The sequence below is a fragment of the Triticum aestivum genome, chromosome 1A (genome assembly GCF_018294505.1).
Source record: "Triticum aestivum cultivar Chinese Spring chromosome 1A, IWGSC CS RefSeq v2.1, whole genome shotgun sequence".
NCBI lineage: Eukaryota > Viridiplantae > Streptophyta > Magnoliopsida > Poales > Poaceae > Triticum > Triticum aestivum.
In genome coordinates, this window is record NC_057794.1 from 556,829,268 (window position 1) to 556,844,661 (window position 15,394).

At 46.6% G+C, this 15,394-nt stretch overlaps 1 pseudogene; it reads left to right on the top strand.

Moving 5' to 3' along the window:
* The first annotated feature begins 1,934 nt into the window (after positions 1 to 1,934).
* Positions 1,935 to 7,279, top strand: LOC123067426 (wax ester synthase/diacylglycerol acyltransferase 11-like; annotated as a pseudogene).
* The last annotated feature ends 8,115 nt before the right edge of the window (positions 7,280 to 15,394 follow it).

Sequence of the window (15,394 nt, forward strand, 5' to 3'; positions counted from 1 at the left end):
TACCGATATAAAAAGACCCAAAGGTCAGATCCAACAAATCCTGACAGCCAAATCAGGTCAATCCAACGACTCAGACATCTCCAATGGTGAGCGCTCAACACGTTTAATATGCAGATAATACCATACCAAATATTAATGTCAATGCTAATCACATAATTAATACGCAAATAATATCCTACCTAATATTTACGTGTGATTAATATATTACATTTACTAGTGCAGCAAAGAGCTAGGATCCACAAGGACATGGTTGTTAATGCAATTGTTCCAAGAAAGAAAAGGCAATCACTTGAGTGGCTGTAGCGACGGACGCGGCTTGCAAGCCGCCTGGAATCCCTTTTTTTGCGAGTTGTCTGGAATCCCTTCGACAGTGTTGTCGACCCGTCGTCCTTGCGGAGCCGCTCCTCCATGGTGTGGTCCCTGGGGATGTGTCCGGTGGCAAGGCTTCCCCGGAGCGCGGACGCACCTCAGACGGCTGTGCACCTGAGAGGCTTCCCACACAACATGCGCGGCAGGAGCCGGCGACCACTTGGATGGCATGTCTCTCCCAGCGGCGATCTTGATTACTTCCTTCGGTTCCACGCGCGCTCTCAGTCTTGTGGCCTGCCGCCTCCACACGTTGTACCTGCCGCCATCGTGCTGTTGCAGAAGAAAGAGAGGGGTTATCTTCATGAGAAGCTGCTGGCGCTAGATATATGATGGCGGCCATGCGAGAAAGACGCGGGGTTCTAGATTGGGCGACGGAACAAAATGGGTGGAGGTGGATGAGGGTTGGACGAAACCAAAATTAACATATCCTTGTAAAAAAATCAACATATGACGAGGAAGGAAAGTTAAGGAGATGTGTGGGTAAGGGAAGGAAAACAAATATTTGATTGAGTAGAGATATTGGTAATTTTATAATGTGTTTGGTGAAATGGTAAATGCCGATGTGTTTTAGTTTACGTTAACCTATATTGATTTAGGAAATGAAAGTTCAGTCCATGAGGATGGGTGTGGGCGTGCACATATCGATACAAAATAAACTGACGGGGAGGGGGTGGAGAGGTGAATGAATGAGACAAAAAAACAACGGGAAGGGGAAAGCCGACGTGGTGGGGTGATGGTGGGATGTGGAGACGAAAATAAACCGTGCATATCGGACCAACAACTCCCCTTTTAGGGTAGAGATATATGCGATTTGGTAAGATCAAAAAAATATACGTGATTTGGTAAGATAAGAAACAAGTTATGTTATTTTTTTGTATTAGGAATTTGTGATTGTCATTTAATAGTAGAGATAATGATAACAATATATGTATGAGATGGTCAGAGAATAATCTTATGTATGTCTTTTTCGGAAGGTATATCACATATATGATCTGATTTCTGAATTCTTAATTAGCTACTATTTACATGATTGAAATGAATCAGCACTTGTCAAAACAAGTACAAAAGAAGATCTTCCCCTTTAATTATGGATTTGTTTTCTTAATGAGATGGAGAAAACAGACCATTGGAGGGATGGTGACAGGTGAGACGAAAAAAAACCGGACGAAAATAAACCGGGGTACCGGACTACCAATTCTCTTTCTAAGTAGAGACTTGTGTTGGATGACAGAAAGTATGCAGACACGCTGGTCCAAACATTCACGGACAATTATGTTTACTCCTGTTGTAGTTGCCCTTGGTTAGCCGGGGATTTGAGATCGTGGCTTGTGATAGTGACCTGGAGCATTTGGTCCATGCCGGCAGCAAACGACGGACGCTAAGTTTACTGCTCCCCGGGCCCTGTTGGCGCACCGCACGCACCAATCGGGCGCGCACGCGAGAGAGAGGACCAGTCGGTTAGTCGGGCCGGCCCAACCAACCCCCGACCGGAGCTGCCCGTTGTTGCCAGCCAACCCCAACCCGGCGCGGACACGATAAAGTCATGACGCTAGCCGCCCGGGATCATGGACAAACAAACCAAGTCGTCGCCAACTCGCAGCCCCGCCGTCGCTCTCACCACCGGCACGGCAGACCGCTCGCCCCCCGCGCATACGGCCACAGCACCGGTCGATCGACATGGAAGACCCTCCCGCGACGGCCGATCCAGCAGCCGGCTCCCCCTCGTCGTCCACCACCACCACCTCCTCCTCCTCGCTGCGGAGGCGCGCCGCGCTCTCCGTCAACACGTCCGCGCCCGGCGGCAGGGGCATGGAGCGGAAGCGCAAGGAGGCGGAGAGGGACGTGGAGCGGGCGGGGGCGGAGCCTGTGAGCCCGGCGGGGCGGCTGTTCCGGGAGGCGCACTTCAACTGCTACATCGTGGCCCTGCTGGGCCTCGGCGCGCCGGTGGACGTGGCGGCGGCCCGCGCCGGGTTGGAGGCCACGCTCGTCCGCCACCCCCGCTTCTGCAGCGTCCAGGTACGCACGCCGGCCGCCCTGCTGCTCTGCTCCACCATCCTCTGTTGTCTGTTCCCCTCTGCCGGCAACCTCCCCCCGCCTCCTCGCAACTTGCACAGAGAAGAGAAAAGAATACTTGGAAAGATTATGGCAACAGTTGGTTTCCTCTGTCCCGAGATCGGCTCCCCGAGCGGCACATGCCGTGGACCTTCCATGATCGATCGGTGCACATGCTCCAGCTCCGGGTTCGGCAAAGCTGTCGGCCCATCGTGCAGACCACGACACGCGCAGAGCACGGAGGGAGATTCCCGCCGACGAGCAAATTCGGTAGAGTAGTACAGTCAGGTAGTATCAAGCAAAGGAGGAGCCCGGCCCGGCGTCTGCCTGCCTGTGCTGTCCGTAGGTTCTCCGTAGGCAACAAGAGGCATCTTCTGATGCCCGCGAGAATTGCGGGTGGGAGAACACGAATCACGCATCACCTTTAACTTTACCCAATTACCCAAAGCCGTCGTTCGTTTTTCCCGAATTTTACTACAGTTGTAATAGTAATAGTAGCACAGTAGATCTTTCTCCTTTTTATGGCTGATCCCGATTGATTTGATTTGATCCCGCGCTTGTTAATCGGCGCCCGCCCAAGTCCCAAGATAGTGGCCATGCGCATGTTGTGCCGTTCCGGCGTCGGCGCGTCGGACCCAAGGCCGGCCGCGTAGACATGACCCCTCGTCGCGCCCTGCGCCCTCGTATTCATGGCAGCACCGGCAACGGTCCAAGCACAGCACGGCAACAAATTCCACTTTGCGGGGTGAGTGGTGATCGATCGCTGTCCCCCAAAAATCAATCCCGTTCCGGCGTCGACGTTCAGGAAAGGGAAAATGATGGAAAGTTGGCTGCCTGCCTACTACACATAAATAACTCTGGAGTAAGTAGTATCTTCTAATTATGGCGATCCTATCACGAAAACAGATCCCATTTGCTGTCGTGGTGATTGCCCAAAGTCCCGCTCAGTCCAGCCCTTTCCGGTCTGTAGCACGAAGCCGATGCTATCAATTTGCTCCGACCGACCGACCGACGGACACATGCATGGTCGTGCGGCCTTCAGTTTGGAGAAAAACCGAGCGGCCATTGTAGACCATGGATGGCAATTAAGCAGCCTTCAGTTTGACTGTGCGCCGGCAGACAGGCCCAGGCTTTGGAAATTTCAGTGAATTCATTCATGGCGTGCGACGTGACAGAGACGCATGACCATTAAGCGGTTGCACGTCCAAATCAAATTTCATTCATGCCTATGGCTTCTTTGCTACACTTCCTTGGCTGCGCGGATTATCGGTCTGGCGTGTCTGAAAACGGCAAGTTTTTTGTTTCCATTGGCGACGAGACACCCAACGAACCGTCCGTTTTACTAGAGATGATTCAGTCAAACCAAAGGCTCAGGCTAGTCATAGTGGGAGTAACTTAGCTAGTAACATAACATATTTTAACACAAGTTTGCTTATGTGGCACCTAGTTAATGAGAAGAGAGATGTTTAGAGTAACATATTATGTTACAATCACATCGCGCTTCCCAAGAAATATTAAGTCTATAAACTAATAAATGCAACCATATATGATACTACTTCTATGACACATTGCACTATAAAAATAGTAACATAGACTAATGTCATATGTATGACCAGCCTTAGTCCCACCGAAGAAATTAGCATCGAGTCTCGAAAGGAGAAATTGTGATGACCAACAACTATGGACGGTTTACAAAAACGAAGAAGAATCTTCTCTTGCTAAAGCGTGTTTCAAATCTATTGTCGATTTTGATGAATACACGCAATTGGTTTCTACTTCCTCTGTTCCAAAATAGATGACTCAACTTTTTTTTATCTAAATTAGACTTTATTTCTCAAATAATGCTCATATCGTTTACAAAGTTGGGTCATCTATTTTGGAACGGATGGAGTATTTCCCAAGTTATTGTCAGTTTTGAACGACTTGTATCTGCCCGTGAGTCCAATGAAAATTCTTGTGCCCCCGATGAATTCAATATATATAGCTCCACCACCAATGATAAGTATGAATATGATTTTTTTTTCATGGGATTTTTTTGATCTATTCATCAACTACCGAGCAGTACATAGAACATACAAAATAACAAAAATTACTTTCAGGGTCCAAGGACCATCTAGCGACGATTACAAACACTGGAGCGTGCCACCATTATTACCCCTCTTTTACCAGAGCGGACAAGCCCTATTGTAGTAGTCAATTAAAAAATCGTTTCAGGACCAACGCCCAAACTAGCCACCGTCATTGAGACACACAAACACATACGAACGAAACTGGATCCAAAAAAATCCACCAAAGACAAATACATATGGAATCTTGTAAGATCCACCAAAGACACACCTTCACACATCCTTTGACGACGCTAGTCATACCACTGGGATCGGCACTAGGCGGTGAGAACCTTATGCCATTTTCAAGGAGTCGTTGCAAACCTATGCTCGTTTTTCTAGACAAAACACAAACTCTAAACAAATAAAAAAACACCTAAAATGAAACGGGAGCCCTCTGCCCTAAAAGAACACCTCCATGGTTCCCAGGCCGGAGGAGATGAGGCAGGCCGCCGATGGAAGGCAGGGAGCCCTAATCACCCATGTGCCTCGTGAGACGAACGATATTGAAAATATATGAATCTGATGAAACAAATTTGGTCAAGCTTAATTATTTAAACTTAACGGTTAACACAAACCTAGAATATATATTTTTAACTCAAGACCAAGCTAGAACTCGCGAGACAAATTTTATGGCATGATTTGTTCACTCAGCTCGCCATGGTGAAAAGCAGAGCATCAACACACACGTTGCGTTGCAGGTGTCGGACGACGTGAAGAAGAACGCGAAGCCACGGTGGGTGCGGACCACGGTGAACCTGGACGACCACGTCATCTTCCCGGACCTGGACCCGGCCGCCACGTCGGCCGACCCGGACCGTGCCCTGGAGGACTACGTGTCCTCCCTGTCCACGCGGCCAATGGACCACTCCCGCCCGCTCTGGGAGTTCCACGTCATCGACTTCCCGACCTCCGAGGCGGCCGGCGCCGTCGCCATCCGCATGCACCACTCGCTCGGCGACGGCGTCTCGCTCATCTCGCTCCTCACCGCCTGCACCCGCAGCGCCGCCGACCCGGCCAGGCTGCCCGCGCTGCCGTCGCCCCCGCCGCCGCGCCGCTCCGCCCCGCCGCTCTCGGCCGGCGCCCTCGCGCTCGCCGCGTGGGCCTGGTCGCTCGTCGCGCTCGCGTGGAACACGCTGGTGGACGTGGCGCTCTTCGTGGCCACGTCGTGGTTCCTGCGCGACGCGCCCACGCCGTTCCTCGGGTCCCCCGGCGTCGAGTTCCGCCGCAAGCGCTTCCTCAACTGCACCCTCGACCTCGACGACGTCAAGCTCGTCAAGAACGCCATGAAGTGTGTAAGATCCTTGTACTTGTTCTGTTGATTACCAGTGACTTGATCTCTGTTAGCTCAGTGAGTTGTCACTGAATGGTGTGTGTGTGCTTCTGCAGACTGTGAACGATGTGCTTGTCGGAGTGACCTCTGCGGCGCTGTCGCGCTATTATTTCCGCAAGATCGGTGAGTGGTGCGGTGTTCTTCAGTTGATCAGTTATCTACCATGGATGTCATATACAATACTTACGGAAAGGAGGTGCTAATTGCCCTGCAAAATGGAAGGAAAAAGGGTGATAATTTCATGGTCGTTTTCTCTGCTCTGAATCTTGTTCAGGCGAGACCAGCAGCGACAAGAGAAAGACGCGGAAGAACATCCGCATGCGATCGGCGTTGCTCGTCAACATCCGGAAAACACCCGGCCTGCATGTAAGTCTGAAACTGGTTTATACATTTTCCTCAAAAACTAATCTACTCCTACAATTTAAGCATATAGTTCACGCATTGTGTTTAAGCAGAGTTACCAGGACAGTTCATGAGTGGTTCTGAACTTGTGTTTTGAGCAGACATTGACGCAGATGATGGATCCTAGTAAGGACAATGCTGTCAAATGGGGGAACCAGATCGGTTACATTGTGCTCCCGTTCCATATAGCGATGCACGACGATCCTCTCGAGTACATCCGGCAGGGGAAGAAGACAGCGGACAGGAAGAAGAGATCTTTGGAAGCGGTCTTCACATATTGGAGTGGAAATCTAGTGGTGAAACTCCTCGGCATTAAGGTAATGACTTCTCCTTAGTTTTGAAATGACCATGCTTGCTTGATTTATCAATGTTCTTCAAATCCACAATGGAAAAAAACGTCACTGATTTTTCCAAGTATACATGAGTAATTGTGTTAAACAAATTTGGATTTTTTAACAGGCAGCCGCGGCTCTCTGCTATGGCATGTTCACTAACACCACCATGTCATCCGATCGTCTACATTGCCACAAGTGTCTACGGGCATCCACATGTAAGCACTTTCCCGTTGCTAATCATTACTGACAAGGTTATCAATTGCACGGATTCCTTATTCTCGTGTTGTAATTGTTTTATTTATTTTTTTTGAAAAGGGGGAGAAGTAATTGTTTTATTTGATTGTGTGTAGGCTTTAACCGTGCATTTTCAAAGTTACATGAACATCATGAAGCTTGTCCTTGCGGTGGACGATGAACAATTCCCGGACTCTCATCAACTATTGGATGACTTTGCTGAGTCCCTCAGGCTTGTTCGTCAGGCAGCTTCAGAAAGATCGTAGAATGAATGAAACTTAGGTTTTAGCTAGAAGGTAGAACATGACACAAAATTTGCACCAATGTACTATAGTCAGCCACTTGCTGTATAGCCTGGTTAGCGAGTGTACACAATTCTACGAATCACGAAGCTGGCAACGATTGATTTGTAAAGATGCTGGTCGAATATAAAAAGTCCTTTCTGTTTCCGGACTGGATGATGAGTCTTCGGGAGACTAGTATTACCCATATTCGTAGACCCCAAAATAAAGTTAGTGATTGTTTAGCTATCTTTGCTAGAGAGGAAGGTAGAACCATGACTTGGTTAGATTCTGGACCTCCCAGAGTTTTAGAACTTGCTGCTTCAGATTGTAACATTGTTGGAGTTTGAGTAATACAAGTTTCTATTCACAAAAAAAGGCAGCGAAGCCCACGATTGGGATAGCTGCCACCCTCGTCTATATGATGCCAGCTTAAGAAATGTTACTAGTGTAAATAATTATACATGATTCCACATTTTTTTACAGCATTGACATGAAATCAAAGTTCAATCTACATGGTGAGAATAATAGAAGACCAAATATGATGAAAATAAATCCAAAGTAAAAAATAAATAAGAAGATGCACTATTCACAGATTTTGTCTTTTTGTTTATCTTGATGTACGTCTCTGTTTTGGTTCAAACTTCGCTCAGTAAATATCTTTTGTGGGGGAACCTTACGAAGTAATTAATCATGACATACTCTTTCTCTAATATGCATCGGGTGAGATTGAATTACCTTATATGCATCTGGTGAGATATTCATATGTGGGCAATTTGTGATGACAGTTAAAACTAGACAATCTCCATTGTACTGCAACAAGGGGCAGAAATAATCTATAGATTAGGCAGTGATTTACCTGTCTATATAAACATTAATTTGCTTGTCTAAAAAAGATTTCATTCGCTAACACTTGTTTGACATTTTGTTTTGGTGAGGGAGAAAAATACTTGTTTGGTAACAATTTATTGGCCAACAAAGAAATATTATTATTTAATAAGTAAATAAGAGGTGGGCCGGTTACAAAACTGTTAAAAAAACCCAAAGATGGGACGAAAAAATTCAAGAAAGAACAGCGAGAGGAGAGGGAAATGCATGTAAAATTGGACGAAGAAGGAGTTAACTATAGAAGAGAGAAGAAAATATAAAAAAGTGAAAACATCAAGCTTAGCAAAAATTCGGAAGTGTTCTTCTAATCCCGAGCTCAAATGCTTTTGTGTGAACAGTAAAATCCCAAAAAAATAGAGAAAACATTTTTAAAAATGTTTCTTTTACGACCAATATTGCCTAGTTTTCCGCCTACTTGCAATTTTTTGTAATGAAATGGCATTCGTGGCTGTCAGAAAAAGAAATAATTATTCCAAAATGCTTTTAAAAATAGTCCTTTTGGAGCATCAATTGTGTTACTTTTTCCCATACCTCCACAAATGTGATTTCATTACAAATGTTTGCACGCATGAAGACAATTGAACAGTGTCACCAGAAAAAAAGAATTGTTTCAATGTTTATACTTTTTTTCTTTCGATTTTACTACTTATTACGAAGATGCACTCGAGCTCGACTGTAGAAACTCCATGTCCAGCAAAACTGGGCTATTCATGTATCTGCCACGATTATGGGCTAGTGTGGGAGCGTAGTGCTGGGCCTTACATGAAGTAGCTTAGGAGGCCGTCGCTTGTTTATCAGCAACAGATCTGGCGAAATCACTAATTAAAGGGGAGCAACTAGTTAACGAGCAATGCCCAGGTTTACTCGATTCCGGAGCAATCTGTTTTCCCCTAGGCAAAAAACCCTGGGGTTTCGAACTCTTCCGGCGGCCATCGCCGGAATCCTTTATCTCCCATATTCGTTGCCGCTGATCGGCGGCTTTGGGATAGGGAATACGCTCCTCCTACCTGGCTGTCTCGTCTAGGGACAGGAAGAGGCAGGAAGAACAGATCCGATCGGTGTGATGGCGGAGAACGCGAGATCGCACAAGATGAAGACGGCGGAAACAACAGAGGAATTGCTCGCGAGACTCACGTTACAGGAAGAGGAGGAGGATGACTTCATCTGGGAGGAGGAATTGCCGGACGCGGCAGAACCGGCGAAGTGGCTAGCGATAGCTAGGGTTCATACACCAAAAACCTTCAGCCCCAATGCTTTGTATGGAGACATGAGGGCAGCTTGGAACCTGGCTAGACCGGTGGAGTGGAGGAAAATCCAGGCTAATCTCTTCACAGCGCAGTTCGGATGCCTGGGGGACTGGAACAAGGCGATGTTTGAAGGCCCATGGTTGTTCAGAGATCAAGCTGTGATACTGGAGGAGTATGACAGTTTTAAGAACCCAGAATCATTTAGACTGGACAAGCTAGCTGTTTGGGCACAGATCCATGGCCTGCCTGATAAGTTCTTGATCGAGCCAGCTGTCAAAGGCATGGCAACCAGGATTGGGGATGTGCAGGAGGTGCAGTTGAAGCTACCAGCAGGCTTTTTTGGCGAGTTTGTCAGGGTTAGGGTGAAGGTTGACATTAACGCAAAGATCAAGAGGTTTGTCACAGGGAAGAAGGGAGAAGAAAGGGTCCGGTACATGATCAAATATGAAAAGCTACCTGTTTTCTGCTTTAACTGCGGCGAATTTGGGCACTGGCACGAGGAGTGTGGAGATGGAGAGCATGATGAATCAAAGTTTGAATGGGGAGATTTCCTGTATGTGGATTCTACACGTTTTAGGCCTGCAGGACGGGGGAACTTTACCCCACAGCGCGGGAGGGGAGGAGCCAGATCAGGTGGACGTGGAAGGGGTCGTGAAGCGTACAACCCAAATCAGAGTTGGCGTTTCAACGCACGTCAGCAACATCCAGAGACGGATGGGTCGGCTGCGGTGGCTAGAGCGAGAGATGATATCGCAAGCAAAATCCCTTTGGAGGGGGGGGGCTGGACCAGATGCCCAACTTTCACATAAAAGGTTATCTGTTGAAAACGTAGCTAGCTCGTCGGAGGTAGTTGGGGCTGGAGAAAATCAATCGAGGGAACTGGTAGTCGCGCAGGCACTAGTCCCTCCCCTCCCCCCTGTATATGTCTCGCCCAGGAAAGAGAGTAAGAGGCCAAAGAAAGCTAGGGCTGAGGATGATCCGGAGACGATGGCAGGGACAAGCAATGACAAAAGTGGTGCAGCTGAAGCAACAACATCCAATGCAACATCGGCGGGCTCCCCCGAGGAGTGCCGCCGGGCACAATGAGTATTTTAAGCTGGAACTGTCGTGGGGCGGGCAAGGCTGCGACAGTTCGAGAATTACGCGATTTAGCGCGTAACTTTGCCCCTATCTTTCTTTGTATTGTTGAGACTCAAATAGATAAAACAAGGGTAGAAAATCTAGCTGGATCTATCGGCTATGACAATGGCTATGCTGTTAGTAGCCAAGGTAGAAGTGGTGGTTTAGGGATTTTTTGGAACAACCCAATAAAGATTGAAATTCTTGGTTATTATGTTTATCACCTACGAAGCACCGATACGGCGACACTGATACGGCGATACGGGATACGGCAATTTCTAAAAACAACAATACGGCGATACGACAAGCATATATAAACTATAATAAAATGACATGTAATTAAAACACACATAATAAAATGTGTGAGATGGGATCAAAATACCGCCTATTGGTTGCCTGATTGTTTCCATGCCTCCTTTCTTTTTACTCTTGAATGATCATCCAGGCCCTCAACTCCTCATGGTGATTGCAAAATAGAAAATACATCACATGATATTAGACTTGATAATATGAAATAGATAGGCATGAAAAGTGAAGTTGTAAACAAGTTGGCTTGGGGCAGTAGCATACCAAATGATGAAATTAATATAAACTTCCTTGATCTCAGCCTCCAACAAATTCCAGCAAGTTTCAGTTCTAAATTCTCAATGACCATAGCCAAATAATGCAAAAGTTCACTAAGTTGACATGATAAAAAGGAATCCACAGTCAAATAGTACATTACAACATAACAACAGGAACAGGAAGATACAAGGCCATGTGACCATAGACCCATAGTCGAAAATACATTACAACATAACAACAGGAACTCAAGTGAGAGCATTCATGATCTCAGCCTCCAATTCAGGTTCATCAAGTGTCAGGTTAGCACCTTCAAGGATGCCAACACCAGTGAAGCTCTCAACCCCATCTCCACCCACATCCCACATCCGGCTTGGCCCAGCATGATAAGCCTCAGATTGTCTTGAAAGCAAACGCAAGTTGTTATGTGAGAACACTAAATCCTCAGCACGTTCAGGAGTGAGCTTGTTTCTCTCGGAACTATGGATGAAGGAATATGAACTCCAATTCCTTTCACAACAAGACGAAGATGAAGGCTGACCAAGTAACTTCAATGCCAAACTATTCAAGAACTTTGTGCTTCCTCCATGAGTGCCCCACCATTGCTTTGGTTCAAAATCATCTCTATCTTCAATTGAATCTGCATTCTGGAAATCATTCATCATTAGAGCAAAATCCGCAAATTCTTTCTTGACGGTCTTGTGGTCATTTGGATCTGGAAATAACTTCTGCAAACACTGGTTTCTCATTTGAAAAATCTCATTATCATCAAGGGGGGTAACACGGCCACGGACTGCCCCAACCCAATTTGGACTGTAGTACCTATTAACATGACAACATAAAATCAGCAAACCTTTTAAAGTTGAGAACTTGAGATTGTCAAATGACAAACATATATAAAGAGCAAACCTCGGATTCAACGAGTGAGCCAAACAATGGAGGGGGTACTACTCTTCTTCCAGCGTTTTAGAAGTTTTTTCTTGATAACGATATAGAGAGCACAATCTTCATTGAGCTCCTTCTTTTCATAACGATAAATAGGAACTCTCACCTATGAACATGGCGACAATTAAAAGCAGCAAGCAATACACATCGATAATTCCCAAATGAAGATGAAGAAAGCTAAAAGAATCACTCACCTTCTCCATCATGTCGTCCCACATCTCATATATCAAATGGAGAGATGGTTTGTCCGTGTCGGTCAGCCTTATCATTGCATATATGGGTGAGGTGAAAGAGACAATGTATGCAATTTTATCCCACCACACATCACTCAAAATAAGTTCCTTCACCCTTTGAGCTGTAGGAGGATCATCCTCTCTATAATTAGCCCAATTTGCATGAACCACCATTAGTGTGAGTGCATCCTTGATTAAAAGAAACCTCTTCAACATGATGACAACACTTGCAAATCTGGTTTCTGCTATGTGAAGAAACTTAAGTTTGCTAAACTCATTCAACATTGACAACCTCATGCCATGGGTCATTATGAAGTTCTTGACAAAGAGAGCTAGTTCGGAAACCTCTTTTATAAAGTTAAGAACTTCAAAGTCTTCATAATGCATCTTTGGATCACATATCTCCTTCAACACAAGATTGAGGCAGTGCACAATGCAAGGAGTCCAGTAAATATTGGTGTACTTTGCTTGGATCATCAATCCAGCACCTTTGACATTGGATGCATTGTCCGTGATCACTTGGACCACATTCTCGGATCCAATCTCCTCAACCACTTCCTTGATCCTCTCAAATACAAATTGCTTAGATTTGGTCTACCATTGAAGACAATGAACAATCAGCAAGTAATTTATACAAAAAAGAGACAAAAAACGAGTTAATCTAGGTTTTTACCTCCCCTTCAGTGTTGACCGCCTTTAGAAACATTGGACCACTCTCTGTCACAGCCATGAAGTTCAAAATTGGTCTCCTTTGAGGGTCAGCCCACCCATCAGTCGCAATAGTCACTCCTTTGAGCGGCCACGTGGACTTGAGGGGCTCTAGCATCCTCCCAACATGTTTCTTCTCTTTTGCAAGACAGGTTGTCCTCAATGCGTTATATCCAGGAGGCACATAGCCACCCATTTCAATTTTTGCGATAAAATTGTAGGACTCCCGATAGTAAGGATTTCTTGCTAGATTGAAGGGAACCCCTATAGACAAAATAACTAGTAAACAACTATGCTTAAAAAAGACAACAATAATTGACATTGTAATGCAAAGTTGCATACCTCCGGTGATGAACATTCTTGCAATGAGAGCATCAGCTTGTTGTCGAACCTCTGCATGAAAACTTTCTGAAATCCCAGATTGCTTTCCTGTTGCCTTTCTTTTCCTTGATGATGCCAATGAACCAGATTCCTCAAAGGGTGGTAGAGGAAGTGTGTTCCTAGTTTTACTATGTGAAATAAGTAGAGCAGCTGCCTTATCTTCCTTGCGAAGTTCCTCAAAGAGAGGTTGTGTTATCTTGGTACAAGAGTTTATGCCTACATTTAATATCTTAAGAAGATGCGCTCTTATTCTTGTATAGCTGCCTGGGAAATCATTCATACAGAAGTGGCAACGGAAACGTGTGTTGCCTCCTCGACCTGATGGGTCTCTTGCTAGTTTTGTAGCATGCTTCCAGAATGGGTATTTCGGATTGACAACACCATTCTCAACCTCTTCCCCTGCACCATCAACCTCAATGATGTTGCTCGCAGTACCACCGGCTGAAGATTGGCTTGCTGCCATGCTACTGCCCGCAGATGACATGGTGTATACTTGTATCTTCTTCCCTGGCAACAGGAGGCAACAGCAACATCAGCAAGTAATTTTACCCCACAAACATCAATAAGCAGCAAGCTAGCAACATCAACAAGCAATTTTATCCAACATTAGCTAGCAGGAACAGATCGAACTATTACTAGAGTATACATCTATGAGCTATGAGCCTATGACTATGAGAGTGCTATTTCTGCCTACATAAATGGATCAACGATACATAAAGCCAACATAGACAAGCCCCAAGCATACATCAATGGATCAACCATACATCTGTACAACACATTGGGGCTCGGGTGTTTACCTTGTGTCGCCGGCGGAGAAGAGCAGAAGAGAGGCAGAGATGGGATTCCAGAAAGGGGCTGGGGCGAGCCACTCCAGGCGGCGACAGCGGCGGCGACGGCGAGCCACTCCAGGCGGCGGCGGCGGAGAGCAACTGATGGATGTGGCGGGGGCGGCGGCGGCGCCCTCGATCCCTTCCTGGTGAGTGGTGACGACAGGGTGCGACCGTGCGAGAGAGAGAGCTAGGTTTAGTCGACCCATCGTGGGCTATTGGGCTCGCTCGGGGCTGCATCGGCGTGTCCCAGCCGTGTCTCACGCGTTTCACAGCCGTATCGGCATTTTTTCTTTTTTTTTAAATCAAAAAAGGGGATACTTCTGGGATACCGTATCTAAGCCGTATCCGGCGTATCGGAGTATCGGTGGCGTACGGAACGGCGATACACAGAAATCTGCCGTATTGGTGCTTCGTAGTTTATCACATTGACTGCTCTGTTGACGAACCAGATAGGGAAAAGTAGAGGTTGACACTGTTCTATGGGGAAGCACAAACAAGCCTAAGGCATAGGACTTGGGACACGATGAAGGGAATCAGTATTTTATCGGATCTTCCGTGGGTTTGCATAGGAGATTTTAATGAAGTTTTGCGTCCGGATGAACAAGTGGGCATTGGAGAGAGGAGCAATGCGCAGATACAGGGCTTCAGGGACGCGACTGACGTGTGCATGCTCGTGGATGTGGGCTACCAGGGGCCGTTTTGGACGTTCGAGAAGAAGGTTACTGGTGGCAGCTACACCAGGGTTCGTTTGGATTGGGCCTTAGCCACAGTGGAGTGGAATGAGCTGTTTCCAGAAGCTCAACTCAAGCATCTTACATCAGCAACTTCAGATCACTGCCCCATCATCTTGAACTATCAAGGGACTCGCCCACCCAACAGAAGGAGAGAGTTCAAGTATGTGGTCATGTGGGAAACTCATGAAACATGGACAGAGACTATTCTGGCGCGATGGACAGAGGGAGGCCAAGCAGCGGCGATGGCAGGGCTCAGGGCTAAGCTGGAACAGGTGGCACGGGATCTTGGGAGGTGGAATAAGACCACTTTTGGGTCGGTCAAGAATGAAATCTGAAAGCTTAAGCTTGAGCTCGAACGTCTACGAAGTGACCCGGCGAGGACTGCACCATCTCGCATTGAGCTTAAGATCAATGAAAACTTGGTTGAATTGTACCACAGAGAGGAGCTTATGTGGAGACAACGGTCGAGGCTGGAGTGGCTTTCGGCGGGGGACAGAAACACGCGGTTCTTCCATCTTCGTGCTAGCCAACGGAGAATGAAGAACATGATTAAGGCACTGATGAACTCTTTGGGCGTGCTAACAGAGGACCAAGCGGAGCTCAGATACATGGTTACAGAGTTTTATAAAAACCTCTA